The sequence below is a fragment of the Gorilla gorilla genome, chromosome 9 (genome assembly GCF_029281585.2).
Source record: "Gorilla gorilla gorilla isolate KB3781 chromosome 9, NHGRI_mGorGor1-v2.1_pri, whole genome shotgun sequence".
Classification (NCBI taxonomy): Eukaryota; Metazoa; Chordata; class Mammalia; order Primates; family Hominidae; genus Gorilla; species Gorilla gorilla.
The window spans coordinates 16,928,049-16,945,543 of record NC_073233.2 but is presented as its reverse complement, the minus strand read 5'-3'; the positions used below and the strand labels follow the sequence as shown (position 1 = coordinate 16,945,543).

The 17,495-nt window shown below is 41.7% G+C and overlaps 1 protein-coding gene and 1 long non-coding RNA gene across 2 annotated transcripts in view; one reads left to right on the top strand and one right to left on the bottom strand.

Annotated features, from left to right (window-relative positions):
* The window catches only part of LOC129525359 (uncharacterized), a 110,286-nt gene extending 94,860 nt beyond the window's left edge, over positions 1 to 15,426 (bottom strand). Inside the window, exon 1 of the long non-coding RNA XR_008669630.2 lies at positions 15,294 to 15,426. This is a non-coding gene — a long non-coding RNA (uncharacterized lncRNA). The remainder of the gene's footprint in view (positions 1 to 15,293) is intronic.
* Positions 14,056 to 17,495, top strand: part of RNF141 (ring finger protein 141) — a 30,811-nt gene continuing 27,371 nt past the window's right edge. The window contains exon 1 of the mRNA XM_004050703.5: positions 14,056 to 15,715. The gene's annotated coding sequence lies outside the window, so the exon portion shown is untranslated. The remainder of the gene's footprint in view (positions 15,716 to 17,495) is intronic.

The following is a 17,495-nucleotide window of genomic DNA, read 5'->3' as shown; positions in this document are numbered from 1 at the left end:
GTGCCGTATCCAGGAGGAGGAAGTGGGGAGGAGAAAACCCTGCCCAGCCACATAAAATCACTCAATAGCCCAAATATCATGTGCAAACATACTGATAAGAATGTAACTTCCATGATTATGGAAGGAAAGAAGGAAGGAAGGAAGGAAGGAAGGAAGGAAGGGTGGGCTGGCTGATTTATGGAGCATCTACTAAGTGACAGTCATTTTACATGTTGCCTCATTTAATCTCTACACTTTCCCTGAGAGGTGAGGATAATTACTGCCATTTTTATTAATTAGAAAACTGGATGTTTAGAGAAGTTAAATCACTTTCTGAGGTCACAGGTCTAGTTAAATGGTAAAGGTCAGAGTGACTGCAAAGCCCATGCTCCTTTCCCTACTCCACAGTGCTTCTCTTGCAAATGACAATATAGAAATATAAACTATTCCAATATGTAAGCTTGAGATTGGACACTTAACACAAACAACAGGGGTGAAGTAAGGAAAACAACTTAAGACTACTGTGTCAACTTCACAGAATCTATCTTAAATCCGTTGGCAATGACAAGGAGAAAAAGAGAACCACTAAAGAACTTTGAGAACTGCCTCCTCGTTGATGTAGACACCAGCCTCAACAAAGACCTACCTAAGCCAGTTCATAGGGTCAGAAAATGTAAGGCTCAGAAGGATCCACAATAATTTCCTCTAAACCCTTCATTCACAGAGTAAATAAAATGAAGCCCAGTGTCACAGATAGCTAAAGTTAGGGCTTGGTCTAGAAATCTCCTCCTTATTTAAATTTTCTTTATTCTCCACTGAACAAAGAGAAATTGGAAGAATGCAAGAGATCTCCCCACTTCAGACCTACAGTCCACCTCGCCACAGCCAGTCTTCAAAAGAGGCAGGTGGAGAGCCACATGATGGCATTTTCAGCTGGTGCAAAGGATCTTCCCTGCCCTTTCAGGATGCCCCTTCTTCATGCCTGCCTCCCTGGCTCACACAGAATAAATCCACTCCTTTGAGCAAAGACACTCTATCCTGAGAAGGAGTCATCTGCAAAATTGTATGCTTTTATAAAGGCCAGGCCACCATCAAACATTAACATGCCAATATAGGTCCAATCAAGCAAAGCTGATTTCCAAGAATAGGAAGCTGGACTAACGCAGATGACTTGAGGCTCCACACAGGGCTTGCACACAACTGGAGTCTACAGATATCATTTGGCTTGAACAGAATCGAATCATATTGATTTCTAGACAAGGATCCTAAATTGTATTGCCTCTAGACCTTCAGCTAGTACCTAAAGCAAAATCAATCGCTCTAGGGAAAAACAAGTTTGTAAGGACAATAATAACATGCAAGTAAATACGTTTTTACTAACGAATGGGAGGGTCTCTCACACCAAAAAGAAAATGTTTTACTATTATGAATAGTGCCACAATAAACATATGTGTGCATGTGTCTTTATAGCAGCATGATTTATAATCCTTTGGGTATATACCCAGTAATGGGATGGCTGGGTCAAATGGTATTTCTAGTTGTAGATAGCAAAGAGTTGGAACCAACCCAAATGTCCATCAATATAGACTGGATTAAGAAAATGTGGCACATATACACCATGGAATACTATGCAGCCATAAAAAAGGATGAGTTCATGTCCTTTGTAGGGACATGGATGAAGCTGGAAACCATCATTCTGAGCAAACTATCACAAGGACAGAAAACCAAACACATGTTCTCACTCATAGGTGGGAATTGAACAATGAGAACACTTGGACACAGGGTAGGGAACATCACACACCGGGGCCTGTCGTGGGGTGGGGGGAGGGGGGAGGGATAGCATTAGGAGATATACCTAATGTAAATGACAAGTTAATGGGTGCAGCACAGCAACATGGCACATGTATACATATGTAACAAACCTGCACGTTGTGCACATGTACCCTAGAACTTAAAGTATAATAATAAAAAAAGACAAAAAATAAATATCATGCTTGAAAAAAAAAAAAAATTAAGCCTCTGTTTCAGAAAAACTCCCGAGCCTTGTTTTACCTCTGCTCTCACACCACCACAACAGTCATCAACTCAATAACAAAAGAACTCAATGACAAAAGGTAAGGGGGTTTTCCCCACACAACAAGCCGCAGACACCAGCTGGGTGTCCTCTAATTAAATTCTGACACTATCTACCTGGAGGTAGCGTCAGATCCCACAGGGTGAGGGCTCAGTCCCCAAAACTGCCCCCCACTCCACAGACACCAGTCACAAGACTGGGCCTCCAGAACTCCCGATGACCCGCTCTAAGTAGGGGTTCTCATGACCCCCTCTTTGGGTTCAATTAATTTGCTGGAGCTGCTCACAGAACTCAGAGTAACACATTTACAGGTTTGTTATAAATGTTGTTACGAAGGATACAGATGAAGAGATGCATAGGGCCAGGTAGAGAGGAAGGGGTGCAGAGATTCCATGCCCGCGCCATCTTCTAGGAACCTCCATGTGTTCAGCCATCCGGAAGCTCTCCAAACCCTGTCCTTTTTGTTTTTTACATAGGCATGATTGACAACTGTGTAGAAATGTGATTGGACAAAAGGGGTATGACCTCATACTAATAGACTGAGTTGGGAAGCCCAGCAAGGCCTGCCTGTTCAGGTTCCCCTTGGCCTCTCTGTGCAGCTTTTCATCCTCCAGATTATGGGGCAGGACTCTGTCTGCAATGAGGGTCTTTTGACCCACAATCAGATTAGAGTCCTGCCTTGGAGCAGGTAAAAGGAGGACAGGAGAAGGTCAGAGAAAGAGATTCTGTTGGCCGGGCGTGGTAGCTCATGCCTATAATCCTAGCACTTTGGGAGGCCGAGGCAGGCAGATTGCCTGAGCTCAGGAGTTCGAGACCAGCCTGGGCAACACGGTGAAACCCCGTCTCTACTAAAATACAAAAAAATTAGCCAGGCATGGTGGCGTGCACCTATAGTCCCAACTACTCAGGAGGCTGAGGCAGGAGAATTGCTTGAACCCAGGAGGCGGAGGTTGCAGTGAGCCAAGATCGTGCCACTGCACTCTAGCCTAGGTAACAGAGTGAGACTCCGTCTCCAAAAAAAAAAAAAAGAGAGATTCTGTTTCCTGAGACCTGCTCCTGAGCCCTAAAGCACCTCAACATTGTAACAAAAGACTGTAACAAGGACTCTGGGAGTTATGAGCCAGGAACTGTGGATGAAAACCAATATATTAATATTTATATAATCGTAATATCATAGCCTCTAAACAGGAGGAAAAGCACTTCTTTGTTAGTTGGATTTTCTAGTTAAAATAAATAAAATTTAGTGGGTTACTCCTGTAATACTCTATATATAAGGTCAAGTTTGATCTAAGAGCATTTTTTGTAATACTAAAATCAAATAGGAATTCTCTCCTCTCTCTATATTCCTCAGGAAATGCCCAAATTTCCAAACAGTGCTGATGTGATTTAAGATTTCCTCCTTTAGCATCTAGAAGACTATTTACTTTTAAAAAAAAAACTTATTTCAGAATAAATTTACCAAAAAAATGTGAAAATAGTGCAAAGAGTTCCCATACATCCACACCAGTTTCCTCTGTTATTAATATCTGATATTAGTATGGTGCATTTGTAACTTAATGAAACAATGCTGATATGCTATTATTAACTGAAGTCCATACTTTATTCTGATTTCCTTAGTTTTTACCTAATGTCCTTTTACTGTTCTAATAGCCTACCCAGCACACCACGTTACATTGAGTCATCATGTGTCCTCTTGGCTATGACAGCTTCTCTGACTTCTCTTGTTCTTGATAATTTTGTCAGTTCTGAGGAGTACTATTTGGGTATTATATAGGATAGCTCTCAGCTGGGATTTCTCTGATGTTTTTTATGACTACACTGGAGCTATATGTTTTGGGAAGGAAGACCACAGAAATACAGTGCCATTTTCATCATGTTATATCAACATGATCTATCACTGCTGATGTTCACCTTAAGCACCTGGCTGAGGTAGTGTTTGTCAGGTTTCTCCACTGTAAAGTTACTCTTCTCTATACCATATTCTTTGGAAAGATGTCACTATGCACAACCCACACCTAATTAGAAAGGAGTTATGCTCTGCTTCCTCAAAAGTGGAATATCTACATAAATTATTTGGGCTTTTCCTGTACAGGAGATTCATCTATTCCCCCTCATTAATTTATTTTTTAAATAATTTATTCATATCAGTATGGACTCAATAATATTTTCTACTTTAGGTAATAATACAATACTATTTTATTTATGTTGTTGCTCAATTTTTTCCAAGACTGACTATTGGGACTATTGGGAGCTCTTTCCATTTGCTCCTGTATCCCTTTGACATATTCCCTTCTTCATGTTTTTATTGGGCACTTCCCTACTTTCTGGCACTATAAGATGCTCCAGTGTCCTCTTATTTTGTATCTTTTTTTGTATCTTATTTTGCCCTGGTTCTAGAATCAACCATCTCTTCAATGAGCTCTTGCCCCCTCCTTTTCTTTAGAGAGAGAGAATATCATTTCTTTACCTTCCTGTCACATGACTTCCCCTGCACTCTTTGACCAGTCAATGACCTCCATACTCTGGCCCACTCCGAAACCCTTAAAAACCTTAGCCTCAAATTTTCTGAGGAGACAGATTTGAAGTTTCCTTCTGTCTCCTTGTTCAGCAGCCCTATCTATGATTAAACCTCTTTCTCTGCTGCAACCCCTGTGTCTTGGCATATTGACTTCCCATGCACATTGAGCAACAGACATATTACAGTTGCATCTCCTGCTTCCCCACTTTTCTTATTATAGAGGAGATGGAAACTTCCCTAGTGGACCCATTCAGAGATAATTGCTCTGGGAGGCATTCCTGGGGCTGAGACCAGAAATTATTTCTCCAGCCCTTCCAATAATTTTATAAGTACCTAATTTCCTGTCTTAAACTTTTTTTTTGTTGTTTAAAATAGTTGGCAAGTTTTCTGTAAGGGAACAGTGAAATAAATGACATTGAGTGCATTTTACAATTTGACCTTGAATCCTCTTCTCAAACCTTATTCATTCCTGCAAGGATACTTCATGCTATGGCTACACAAATTCATTTACCATTCTAGAATTTAATCTCTACAATGCCCTCTCATTTTGCAACTGCCATTCCTTCTATTTTAATCACCTTCCTTTTCTTCCTAATTGTATGAGTTATCAATTGTTGCAAAGCAAATTATCTAAAAACTTCATGACTTTTACAGCATTTATTATCTAACATTGTTGTGGATCAGGAAACCAGGCAATGGGTAACTGGGTCCCCTGCTTCGGGGTCTCTCACAAAGCTGCAATTCAAGTGTCTTCCAGGGCTTAGTCATCTCAGGATTTGACTGGAATAGAATTAACTTTCAAGTTCACTCGCATGGTTGTTGACAGGATTTAGTTCCTTGTTTGCAGTTGGCCAAAGGCTACCCTCAGTTCTTTCCTAGCAAACCTCCCCTTTGGGACAGCTCACAAAATAGCGGTTTGCTTCATCAGAGCAATAAGCAAGAAGAGCCAGAGAGGAAGCGTGCTGGCAAGATGAAAGTCATAATCTTTTAGATCTAATCTTCGAAGTGACATCCGATTGTTTTTGCCATATTTTATTCATTGGAAGCAAGTCACTATGTCCAGCCCATGCTTAAGTGGAAGGGATTATACAAAGGCATGAATACCAAGATGAGGAGATCATTGGGAGCCATTTTAGAAGGCTGCCTCCTATCACATTAATGAATTTTTCTCATTCTCTTTTTAAAATTTGTTTATACATCTGTGTTATATGCCACATTGTATTATGTTAATTGTGTACATATTTTATTTTTCATTGCATTCTTAGCACTTGGGTAGTATATGTAAATCTAGCACATTTACTGAGTAGGCTGTGAGTAAATGTTGAATGAATACATATATATACATTTATCATGTATACATTCATTCATTGAGATTTCATGAGCTGCAAGTTATACCTTTATCCAGTTATCTGCATTAAGTGCTAAGGTCACTCAGGACAGGGCTAACTGTTTCTGTCCACTTAAATTTTGTTCTTCTTGAATACTTTATTTTGGTGTAGAATGCAACTATGAACAAGCCAGAAGAATGCATAAAGGCTACTATACTTGAACTTTACTCTCTGAGTTGGCCATTGACTCACTTCTGTGAGTCAAACTGATATTTATCTTAATAGAGAAACTAAACTGCAGTGTGTTTTGGACTGTGGGTAATTAAAAACAAATTGAGTTCCTTCAGTAACAACAAAGCTAATAAGTATTGGCAAAAATTTGATTCCTTGGTCTCTATATTTCTATTTTAGTCTTTGAAGCCTGGGACGCTTTCTTGGCAATCTAAAATTCTGCACTAAATGCTATCATTTTCTGAAAATTAGAATCCTTTTTGATAACTTCCAGACTCATTTTACCACTCCACTGTTATTTTGTTTGAATTTTGCCTTCAGTGAAGTTGAAAATATTTTTGTGATAGAAAAAAGACAAAATCAATTAAGAATACCAAAAGACTGGCCAGGCACACTGGCTCACACCTGTAATCCCAGCACTTTGGGAAGCCAAGGCAGGCGGATCATGAGGTCGGGAGATCAAGATCATCCTGGCTAACATGGTGAAACCCCGTCTCTACTAAAAATACAAAAAATTAGCCGGGCGTGGTGGCGGGCGCCTGTAGTCCCAGCTACTCAGGAGGCTGAGGCAGGAGAATGGCGTAAACCCAGGAGGTGGAGCTTGCAGTGAGCCGAGATCGCACCACTGCACTCCAGCCTGGGCGACAGAGCAAGACTCCATCTCAAAAAAAAAAAAAAAAAAGAATACCAAAAGACCTAATTCAGTACTCCACTGTGCATATTCTTTTACCTATGAAGATCACCATTTCAGCAAAGTCAACATCATAAATGATAACAGTAATAACAAAGACTTCAATGTTATAAAACATTGATGTTATATAACATCGATATGATGTTATAGTATCATAACCAAATACCTTAAAATCATATTATGTTTTCTCCATTAGTAAAGATTAGTAAAAGAATGTATCAAAGATATACTATCAAGTTAAAGAACATAATAGAAATTTCTATGTAGTAAAAATATGGGGAGAGGATGTTTAAATATGAAGATCCAGCATGGAAAATATGTCTGGGTGGTCAATCCAGAAAGGAGGGTGGGATGAGGCATATACCATTAGTAGGCATCAGAAATGATGTCAACTCACCATTGGTATTGACTGGTATCTGGGCAGAGGCAAGAGGCAAACTTGATCCTGATTTGGACAGAAACAAGGCTTTGCCTGCAAGAGATCTTGCCCCAAGCCTGAAACCCCGAGGCAGGTAGATCAAAGCACTAATATACTCAAACAAAATGACATAATAATCATTCAGTAGTCAGTGGGAAAGCTGAGGAATCTGCATCTGCATGAAGGAAAAAAGTCATGTGGTGACAATCAGAGCTGGGGAACAGTTCAGACTGTAACATAAGCAAGAGAATATTCCCATCCTTGCTCCCACTTCTTCATGTCCCCTTTCCAATTCCCCACTCATAGGAAGAGGAGTCGCTAAACCTACTGACAAAGACCAAGACTTTCAATGGTAGGCACACACATTTTACTGATTGATGAGGTTATCCTTAAACTTCAAGGTAGCTGAGCTACCTTAAAGCTCAGCACCCATTCATGGCACTCACTTGTCTGCTTCCTGTCTCAGCCTCTGGCAGGACTTGCGCCCTAGAGGCAGGTTAGCCACTTTCTACCATTACTTCTATTCCACATATGGAGTTAGATAGCTGGACTCAGCCCCTGTTGCATCTTTCTCTTTGTGGATCCTACTTAGGCCTCCAGGCTTAAGCCATATGCTTAAAAGAGTTTTCTCAGAGAACTCTGCACTGAAGGTTATTACCTGATATAAATGAAATATGGATGGGGGCAAAGATAATTATTTTTGTTGTAATATCCGAACTTCTTTTATTCTCCTTTCCCAGAATGATGGCTTGGGATGCACCAATGTAACTTTTCTCTGAATCGATTAAAGCAGAATCCTGCTCCCCGCAGAACAACAAACTTCTAGGTTTATCTGGAAGCAGGTGACTCAAATACGCTCACAAGCAAGTGTGATCACCTTCCACATAGCATTAAGTGTTTTCCCACTACTCTACTCCACTAATTCCACTCCAATGAATACTATCATATCTCCCACTAGGCACACTGACCACTTCCCCTTGTTTTGTCCATCTTCCTCCATAACTAGGTATCACCACATCTAGCTGGTACTGCTGCCCCTACTAGGCACTGCTTCTATATCTTCTGGGCACTGCCACACCCACAAGGAACTGCTGACTCTGCCAGACTCTACTGCTGATTCCCTGGTAATATCCTAGGTGGCATCTACCAAGTAACAGTGCTACTTATCTACATGATGTCTTGTCCACTGGAGACTGCTGCCTTTTTCTCCAGCAACCACAGAATTCTCCAGGCTCTGCCATCTCTGCCAAGAACTATTGCGGTTGCTATTGACTGACACCAGCACGGATACGCTGGAATTCTGAAGCCACTTTAGTATGGAAATCAAGGCACCCTTGCTGTGGTACATTCATTCCTATGAGAGATATTATGTGTAAATATGGAAATACAGGATTAGAACACCAATGAAAGATAACAATTGGCAATATAGATTTGGAAACCATCTCAACACTGGTGAAAATTAAAGCTGTGAGTGCATGAGCACCACCGCCCCCCGGCCCCAAACATTTAAAAAATAAGAGCAGAGGGCTGAGAACAAAGTTTGAGTAGAAGCAGCCAGAAAGAAGAAATCAATGAGATAGAAAAGCCTCAAAGTCCTAGAAAATGATGAAGCTTTCATCTTAATTGTAGGTGACTAGGTGTTCCTCTTATTCTACACTGACAGAATTAAAAGCAGTAATGTATTGTTAGGAAAAGCACTGGACTAGTGGCCGGGAAATCTGGATTCTAACCCAGTTTAATTAACTTGCTCTGTACTCCTTAGATGAATCACTTTCCATCTTTGGGTCTCAGCTTCCTCACCTCTAAAAGAAAAATATTGGACCAGGCGATTGTTAGGCAGTTTTTTTTCAACTTTATGATTTTATGAATTACATACGGAAAGTTAAAAATGTTTACAATCCATAGCCACTCAGGGTCTTCCTCATATATTCCCACAGTCCTAACACAGATGCTTAGTGACCTTACAAAAAAGCAGGAGACATTGGACATACTTTCCTAGAAAAAAATATACCAGGCTGGGCTCAGTGGATCACGCTTGTAATCCCAGCACTTTGGGAGGCCGAGGCGGGCAGATCACAAGGTCAGGAGATCGAGATCATCCTGGCCAACATAGTGAAACCCCATCTCTACTAAAAATACAAAAATTAGCTGGGCATGGTGGCGCACACCTGTAGTCCCAGATACTTGAGAGGCCGAGGCACGAGAATCTCTTGAACCTGGGAGGCGGAGGTTGCAGTGAGCCGAGATTGTGCCACTGCACTCCAGCCTGGCAATAGAGCAAGACTCCACCTCATAAATAAATAAATAAATAAATAAAAGGAAGAAAAAATATACCATTCCAAAAGTCTCCAATTTTCCTGATCTTCACTACAGGACCATGTTTACTAGAATTTATCAAAGCCTCTGTGTTTTCTTTAACTGGAAAATACTTATTAAAAAAACTATGAAAATCTGAACATACATTACAAATTACAAGACTCATGGCAAAATGATCCTTCTTCTTATAAAAAACTTAAGAGGTTTCTTCTTCCATAACTCTTACTATTTATATATGTGGTTTCCTATAAATATTTTTCTTATACTTTTTTATATGTAAGAAAAATAAAGTTTTCCTTATTCTGCTGCAAAGTAGCTTCAAAATTCCTATTCCACAGAGGATTTCTAATCTCTTCTATTTTGGTTTTTAAGATAATCTTTATTACTGTCTTGTTCTGTTTTACATTCTAATTAATTCATTATGCTTATGCAAAGGTAAGAAGAAGAAAGCTGTTGTGATGAGAAGGTATCTAGAGATGTCATTAATAATATTAATTTAATACTGATTTTAAATATTTTAGTCTTTTAGTCTTTTCCTTGTCAGTCCTCACTATACTCCCCATGAGATATAAGAAGGAGTAATGGCTCTATTTTACAAAGTTGAAGGCAATTTGTGCAGAGCACTTTTCATGACTGTTTAGGCCACAATACAAAACCCTTTAAAATTCAACTAGCTATGTCTTTTTTAAACAAGTTTATTGAGGTATAATTGGCATACAATAAACTGTGCATGATTAAAATGTACGAGTTGAGAAGTTTCAACATACACATCTGTGAAACCATCATTAATAATCAAGAAGATGAACATATCCATCACTCCAAAAAGTTTCCTCCCACTCCTTTGTGGTACTACCCTCCCACCCATCTCCACAACACCGCTCCCGCATTCCCAGGCAACCACTGATCTGCATTTTGTCACTATAGATTAGTTTGGATTGCCTAGAATTGTATATGAATGGTGTCACACCATTGGTACTCTTTTATTGCGGGGGAGGATCTGGCTTCTTTCACTCAAAATAGTTATTTTGAGACTCATCCATGTTGTTGAGTTATACCAATCAACCATTTCTTCTTATTGCTTAGTAATATTCCATTTTGTGGATATACCACAATTTATTTTCCATTCACCTACTGATGGACATTTGGGTTGTTTCCAGTTTGGGCCTATTACAGTTAAAGCTATGTATATTCATGTATAAGCCTCTGTGTAGGCATATGCCTTCATTTCTCTTGGGTAAATACCTAGGAGTAAAATGGTTAGATCATGTGGTAGGTGTATATTTAGCTTTTTAAGAAATAGCCAAACTCTGTTCCAAATTGTTGTATTATTTTACATTTCCAACATGCAGTATACAAGAATTTCAGTTGTTCCACATCCTTGTCAACATGTGATATGATCTGTCTTTCAAATTTTAGCCATTCTAGTAGCTACAGTGCACAGTGAAACCTTATTATTTTCCTAATTTGCATTTCCCTAATGATTAATGGTATTAATTCATGCACTTATTTTGTCATCTATAAATCTTTGGTGAAATGTCTGTTCAAATATTTTGCCCATTTTAAAAAGTTGGGTTGTCTTCTTATTGGGTTGTAAGAGTTATTTATGTATTCTAGTTAGAAGTCTTTTGCCAAATATATGTTTCGCAAATACTTTCTCCAAGTCTGTGGCTTACCTTTTTATTTTCTTAACAGAGTTTTAAAAAGCAGAAGTATTTAATTTTGATGAAGTACAATTCATCCTCTTTTTTTTCATTTATAGTTTGTGCTTTTTGTGCCATCTTTAAGAAGTCTTTGAGAAATCCAAGGTCACTAAGATATCTTCTAGAAGTTTTGTGATTTTAGCTCTTACATTTAGATGTATGATCCATTTTTAGTTAATTTTTACATATAGTATTGATGGCAGTGGCAGCCCGTCTGGAGCAGCTGCTGCAAAGATGCAAGCTGCAGTGAGGGAGGCCTGGCCACGGCTGCACGCTCCACAGAACCATGAAAACAGGAACAGACTGGAGCCCCACCCACTTCTGAGTTGGTGGGGTGGGAGCCCCGCCCTCCTGGGCACAGCTGCAGCTGCCCAACCACAGCTGTGGACCTGGGCATCCTTGTGCTCTCAGGGGCCCAGGAAGCCCCTTGCCCCCACAGGCTTGAAAGTGCCTGCTCCTGCTGTCTGGCCTCTCCCTGCTTCTGGGGCAGAGCAAAGTTGTGGCCAAGCCCAGACGCTGTCACAATCTGGCAGGTGTGTGCATGCTTGGGGCAACACTGACATGCCAGCCCCCTGCCACCTCAGCCCCCTCTGGACTTTGGACGCTGATGAGCATGGGAGGGGAAGCTGAGGGGGCGCTGAGGGCAGCTCAGTGTGGGCCTGCAGGCTCCCGTTGGCACAAACAGCCTTGGTGCCATGGACAGTGGCATGAGGCAGACAGGCTCCTGGGCAAAAAGGGGTGGGTCCTCAGCGAAACCCTACCTTTAGGCAACTGAGAGTCTGAAGCCTGGGGGCTGGGCTGCCAGGTCCTCAGACTGGAATGAGAACTTATGGCACTTTTTCTGCTGCCCATGGACCAATCAGCATGCACTTCCTCCCTCTTGAGCCCATAAATATCCTAGGCTCAGCCAGACTCAAGAAACATGGGGACAACCTGCCTGCGTGTAGGAGCTACCCACTCCAGATCTCCTCTCTGCTGAGGGCTCAGCAGACATCCTGACGACCTGCCTGCAGAAAGGAGCCACCCACTGTGGGTCTCCTCTCAGCTGAGAGCTGGGCAGACAACCGGACAACCTGCCTGCAGAAAGGAGCTACCCACTTAGAGTCTCCTGAAAGCTATACTGTCACTCAATAAAGCACCTCTTCACCCTACTCACCCTCCAGTTGTCTGCATACCTCATTATTCCTGGATGTGAGACAACAACTTGGGACCTGCCAAATGGCCGGACTGAAAGAACTGTAACACAAACAGGGCTGAAACACCCCCTCACTCCCCATGTTGCAAGCGATGAGAAGGACAGAAGAGAAGGAGAGAAGGAGAGAAGAGCTTTGACACTTCGGGAAGCCCAGACCTAAGAGCTCCCTGAGCCAGGACTGTAACACCCTCTTTGGGGCTCTGCATTTCCTGGCATCTCAAAGCTTCCAGGTGCCACCACATTCCCTAGTGCCAGCAGTGGAAGCTGCTTGTGGTACTCCCGGTCCAGCCACAGCTTTGCAGGAGCTGGCGCCCATGCCGGCACCTGGAGCCACCCGCCCCGCCACAGCTGGCGTGCCTAGCTGTGCACAGCGGCCAGACCTCGCGCTCACTTGCTCACGCACCCCTCACCACTTTGCGCCTGGCTCGTCCTTGGCAGGCATGGGATCTAGGCCAGTGGCATGAGCCAAGTGCAGCCTGCAAGGCCAAATGGGCAGAATGAGCCCAGTGGGCCTGAGCAAAACTCGGGCAAAGGAGCCACCGGCCACAGAGGTTTCTGGCTGGCAGAGCAACACTCCAAGGATCCTGTGACAGTATGAGGAAAGGAGCAAGATATTAAGAGTTTTTTGGCATATGCTATTCAATTTTTTCAGGTTTATTTGTTGAAAAGATTGTCTTTTCCCCCACTGAACTGCCTTGACATATTTGTCGAAAATCAATTGATGACATATGTATAGATACATCTCTGGGTTCTATATACTGTTCCATTACTCTATCTATTTTCATACCTATACTATACTGTGTTGAGTAGCTCTTATTATAATGTCTTGAGATCAGGTAGTGTAAGTCCCAAAACTTTGTTTTTCTTGATGAAAGTCTTGACTATCCTAGGTCCTTTGCATTTCCATATAAATTTTAGAATTAGTTTGGTCATTTCCATCAAAAAGAAATCTGCTAGAATTTTTATTGGAATTTCCTTAAATCTGTAGGTCAATTTAGGCAGAAATGATATCTTAAAAATGCTCAGTCTTCTGATTCATGAACATAATAGATCTCTATTTATTTAGGTCTTCTTTAATTTCTCTTAACAATGTTTTTTATTTTATTTTAGATTCAGGGGGTACACGTGTAGGTTTGTTACATGGGTATATCGAACGATGCTGAGGTTTAGGCTTCTAGTGATCCAGGTCACCCAAGTGGTAAACATAGTACCCAATAGTAGTTTTTTCAACCCTTTTGGAATCCCCAGTGTTTATTGTTCCCAACTTTGTGTCTGTGTACTCAACGTTTAGCTCCTACTTATAAGTGAGAACATACGGTATTTGGTTTCCTGTTTCTGCATTATTTTGCTTAGGACAATGGCCTCCAGCTGTATTCATGTTGCTGCAAAAGATATGATCTAGTCCTTTTTGTGGTTGTATAGTATTCCATGGTGTATATGTACCACACTTTCTTTATCCAATCCACTATTGATAAGCACCTGGGTTGATTCCATGTCTTTGCTATTCCATAATATTTTATAGTTTTCAGTATACATGTCTTTCTCATCTTTGGTCAAATTTGTCCCAAATTTGCTGCGTTTTTTTTTTTTTTTTTTTTTGGCTGATAAGAGATATTTAAAAATTTTCCATTTCTAATTGTTCATTGCTAGTATATAGAAATACAACTGATTTTTGTATATTTGATTTTGTATCTCGCAACTTTTGTAAACTCACTTATTAGTTCTAGCAGCTTTTTTGTAGTATTCCACAATTTTCTTATGCAAATAAATGCAGTGCTACAACTTCCTTTCCAACTTGGATGACTTTTATATATTTGTCTTTTTTTATTTCATTGACCAGAACTTCCAATACAATGTTTAATTGCAGGCAATCTTTACAGAGTAATATTTCTAACTCCCAGGCCCGGATTAGGCTGAACTATGGAATCTTGTTGAATTTGATATCTTTTGGAATTTATTAAATCATTATTTATACTTCATTTTTAAGCTTTTCCCTTTTCCAGTGTTCAAATATTCATCAAATGTTCAAATATTGAACAACTACCATGCTGGTTGTCAGGGAAATAATGGTGCACAAACAGGCATGGACCTAGCACTAATGAAGTCTTACCGTACTACCGAGGCAGTTTAAAACAGGAATTAAAAACACAGGTTCAGGGTTCTGTCTGCTTGGGTTTGAATCTGGCTCTGCTCCTTAATGGTTGTTTGACCTTGGAAAAGTTAATCGACTTTGCTAAGCCTGTGTCTTAGTGAAGGTATTAATAATACCTACTCACAGGATTGCTGTGAAGATTAAACGAATTAATACCTTTAAAGTCCTTAAAATACGGTTTGACATATAGTAAATGGTCAAAGAGTATTATTATTAGAGGGAAGAATTAGCTCTTCACAAGGTGAATCTACAAGTGACTGGTGAAGGAGGGGTGTCCAAACAAGAAACATAAAAACCAGTTTAACTGCTAAGCATAGAGGCAGCAGTGTCAGCTGTACCTGGGTTAGAATCCTTGCTCTGCTGTTTATTGTCTAGGCAACTTTGAGCAGACGACTTAAACAAGAGCAATGCCTGTAAAGTGCCTAGTGCAGTATTTGGCACACAACAGATGCTTAAAAGACAGCAATTATTGATTCAGACGTCCCGCAGAGCAGTAATATCACTAACGTGTTCATCATCATATATATCATTTATCAAAGCTCAGGATTTTGAACCTTGTAATTACTTTTCATACATTCTCTTATGCTTAACAACTCGGCTAGGTGAACACAATCTATTTCCTCATAAAGAAACAAGATGACCTTTGTGTATCTATGATCAGTGGGGAGGCTGGAGGTCTGGGAAGTGGTACCTTGGAGCCCAACTGTTGACCAAACCAGGGCTCTCAGTGCGGCCTTGGTCGCCAGCGGGGCGCTCGACTTTCCGCTCCGGAGATGGCACCAGGAGAGATGGGAGTCTGCCAGGCCGTTTCCATGGCCACCTCATGAAGTCCCTGCTCCGGGAGCGTGACAGGCGAGACTCTCCTTCGCCGCCACCTCTCGGTCTCAGATGACCATCTGGGCTCGAAAGCCCTCAGGAGCTGCGGAGCGCGGGTCGGTAGGGGCGCTGCAGAGGAAGGTTGGGCGCCGTCTCCAGGCAACGCGCGGGGGGCGGGGCTTTGCGTCACAGAGGTGCGACCGGGTCCCGGCCTGAGTCGCCGCCACCCGCAGGTCTGAGCTGTGGACTGAGGCGGCGCAGCCGCTGCCGCAGGGTGCGCGATGCCTTGAACCTGGGGTGAGCTCCACGGCGCTGTCCTTTCGTGTTTCCCTTGCTAGCTGCTCCAGGACTCTGGGTCTGGGAAGAGAAACCCCAGCGGGCCCTCCGCTGCCGAGCCAGGCTTCCGCGGGGAGACAGGCCTAGCCCCGCCGCCCTCCCCGGGCCTCGGATTGGGGCGTGGGGACGGCTGGGGAGGGCCTTCTATTGACGCCCGTCTTCTGCCCGGCGGGTTCCAGTTGCCCGGGGTGGCGGTGGCTTGTCCCGCCTCGGGGTGGTTCTGAGGGACCCGGAGAGAGTTTTTCCTTCTCTATCCCAAAACGTTGTTTGAATATTGCCGCCGGCTCAGTCATTCGGCCACCAGACTTAGCTGTTGGTTAAATGTCCAGGTGCGCTTGAGGAGGGGCTGAGGCGGCGTAGCCAGAGCGAGCGCTAGGGTGGCCCGCGGGCTCGGTCTCCGCCGGGCTGGACACCCAAATAAGAAACCTTTTGCCTGGGACGATAGCTCAGAAATAGCCACGTCGATCTACTTAGCCAGCCCCACACTTCTGAATTGGCTTAGGCTGCTACCCTTCCCGAAGGTCTTTCCTCGTCAAACTAGCTGCTACCTTGAGACCCGGCTAAGAAAAGAACGTTTTCTTGCTAATAATAAGAAGGTAGTGATTACACAGCAGGAGCAGAAGGCTTCTGTGTTAGCTTTTGAAATTATTCCTTATTTGTCTCGCGTTACAAAATGTGGATTTACGATTGTTATTGAAATCGATCCCTATGCCCCTTATTAAAGGTAGTGTACCTTTTATATTCTGACACTGTCCTATTTAGCGGTGCCAGCTAATTCAGTTCTTGCCTCTGGCATATATATAAAGCTGCTGGAACACTTTCAGTTGTTTATAATTCTTATATCTTCAGCATGAATTTATTGTTTTCACTCCCTTCTGCCCATTCTTCTTGCTATAAAATGACCTCTACCCATTCAGAATTTTGTCTGGGGGCATGAGCTGCCACCGGCCGACGATCCTAAATTAGTCACCTCCGTGTCGAAGTCACCCGTCTGAGAAGTGATGCTTTCTGAATTCAGAGCTCAAAAATAGTATGGATTTTTCTCCTTTTCTTTCACATTGCCTGACTTCAGTTTCTAAAACTTTTTCTCAAGAATATGACTATATGTTTCAAAAATTAATATTTGTCATTTGATGTAAATGAACTTTATATTCGATGTGTGTAGCCTGATCCTTCTTGGTTCCCGTCTAAATACAAACACGCTTTCCTTCCCAAAAAGGCAAGGAAGGTCCAGAGAGAATTCTTACAAGTCTAATATGCTTTTTCCAGTATGAAATGCATTTAGTAAACACACTGTTACTGTTAGAAATCCATATTCTTAATCTCCTAGTACGGCACTCTATCCTTTTGTAGTTTATCTCTCCTTCTCTCTCTAATATATATATGTATCTTTTTCTGGTCAAGATCTTTGATTCTGGAACAGGCATTCCGGACTCTTTAGTGACTCTGGCCTAATTATTTCACTATGTATCTATATTAACTTGTCTTGAAAAAAAAAGTTGATATCTGTTTACAGATCTACAGTTTGAGTAAACAATGAGTAATAAAATAAATAATATCCTTAGGGACCCAGTGAGTAGTACTTGGTATTTATTACTGCTGTTAAAGTTGACTCGACAGTGAAAATCATTGATGTTTATTTCAATTAAATCCTTTTAAGTGAGGTTGATACAAAATTTGATGGAGAACTGGTTTCAGAGAGGTTTTTAAAATACTACAGTGCAGTACTTGTCATTTAGTC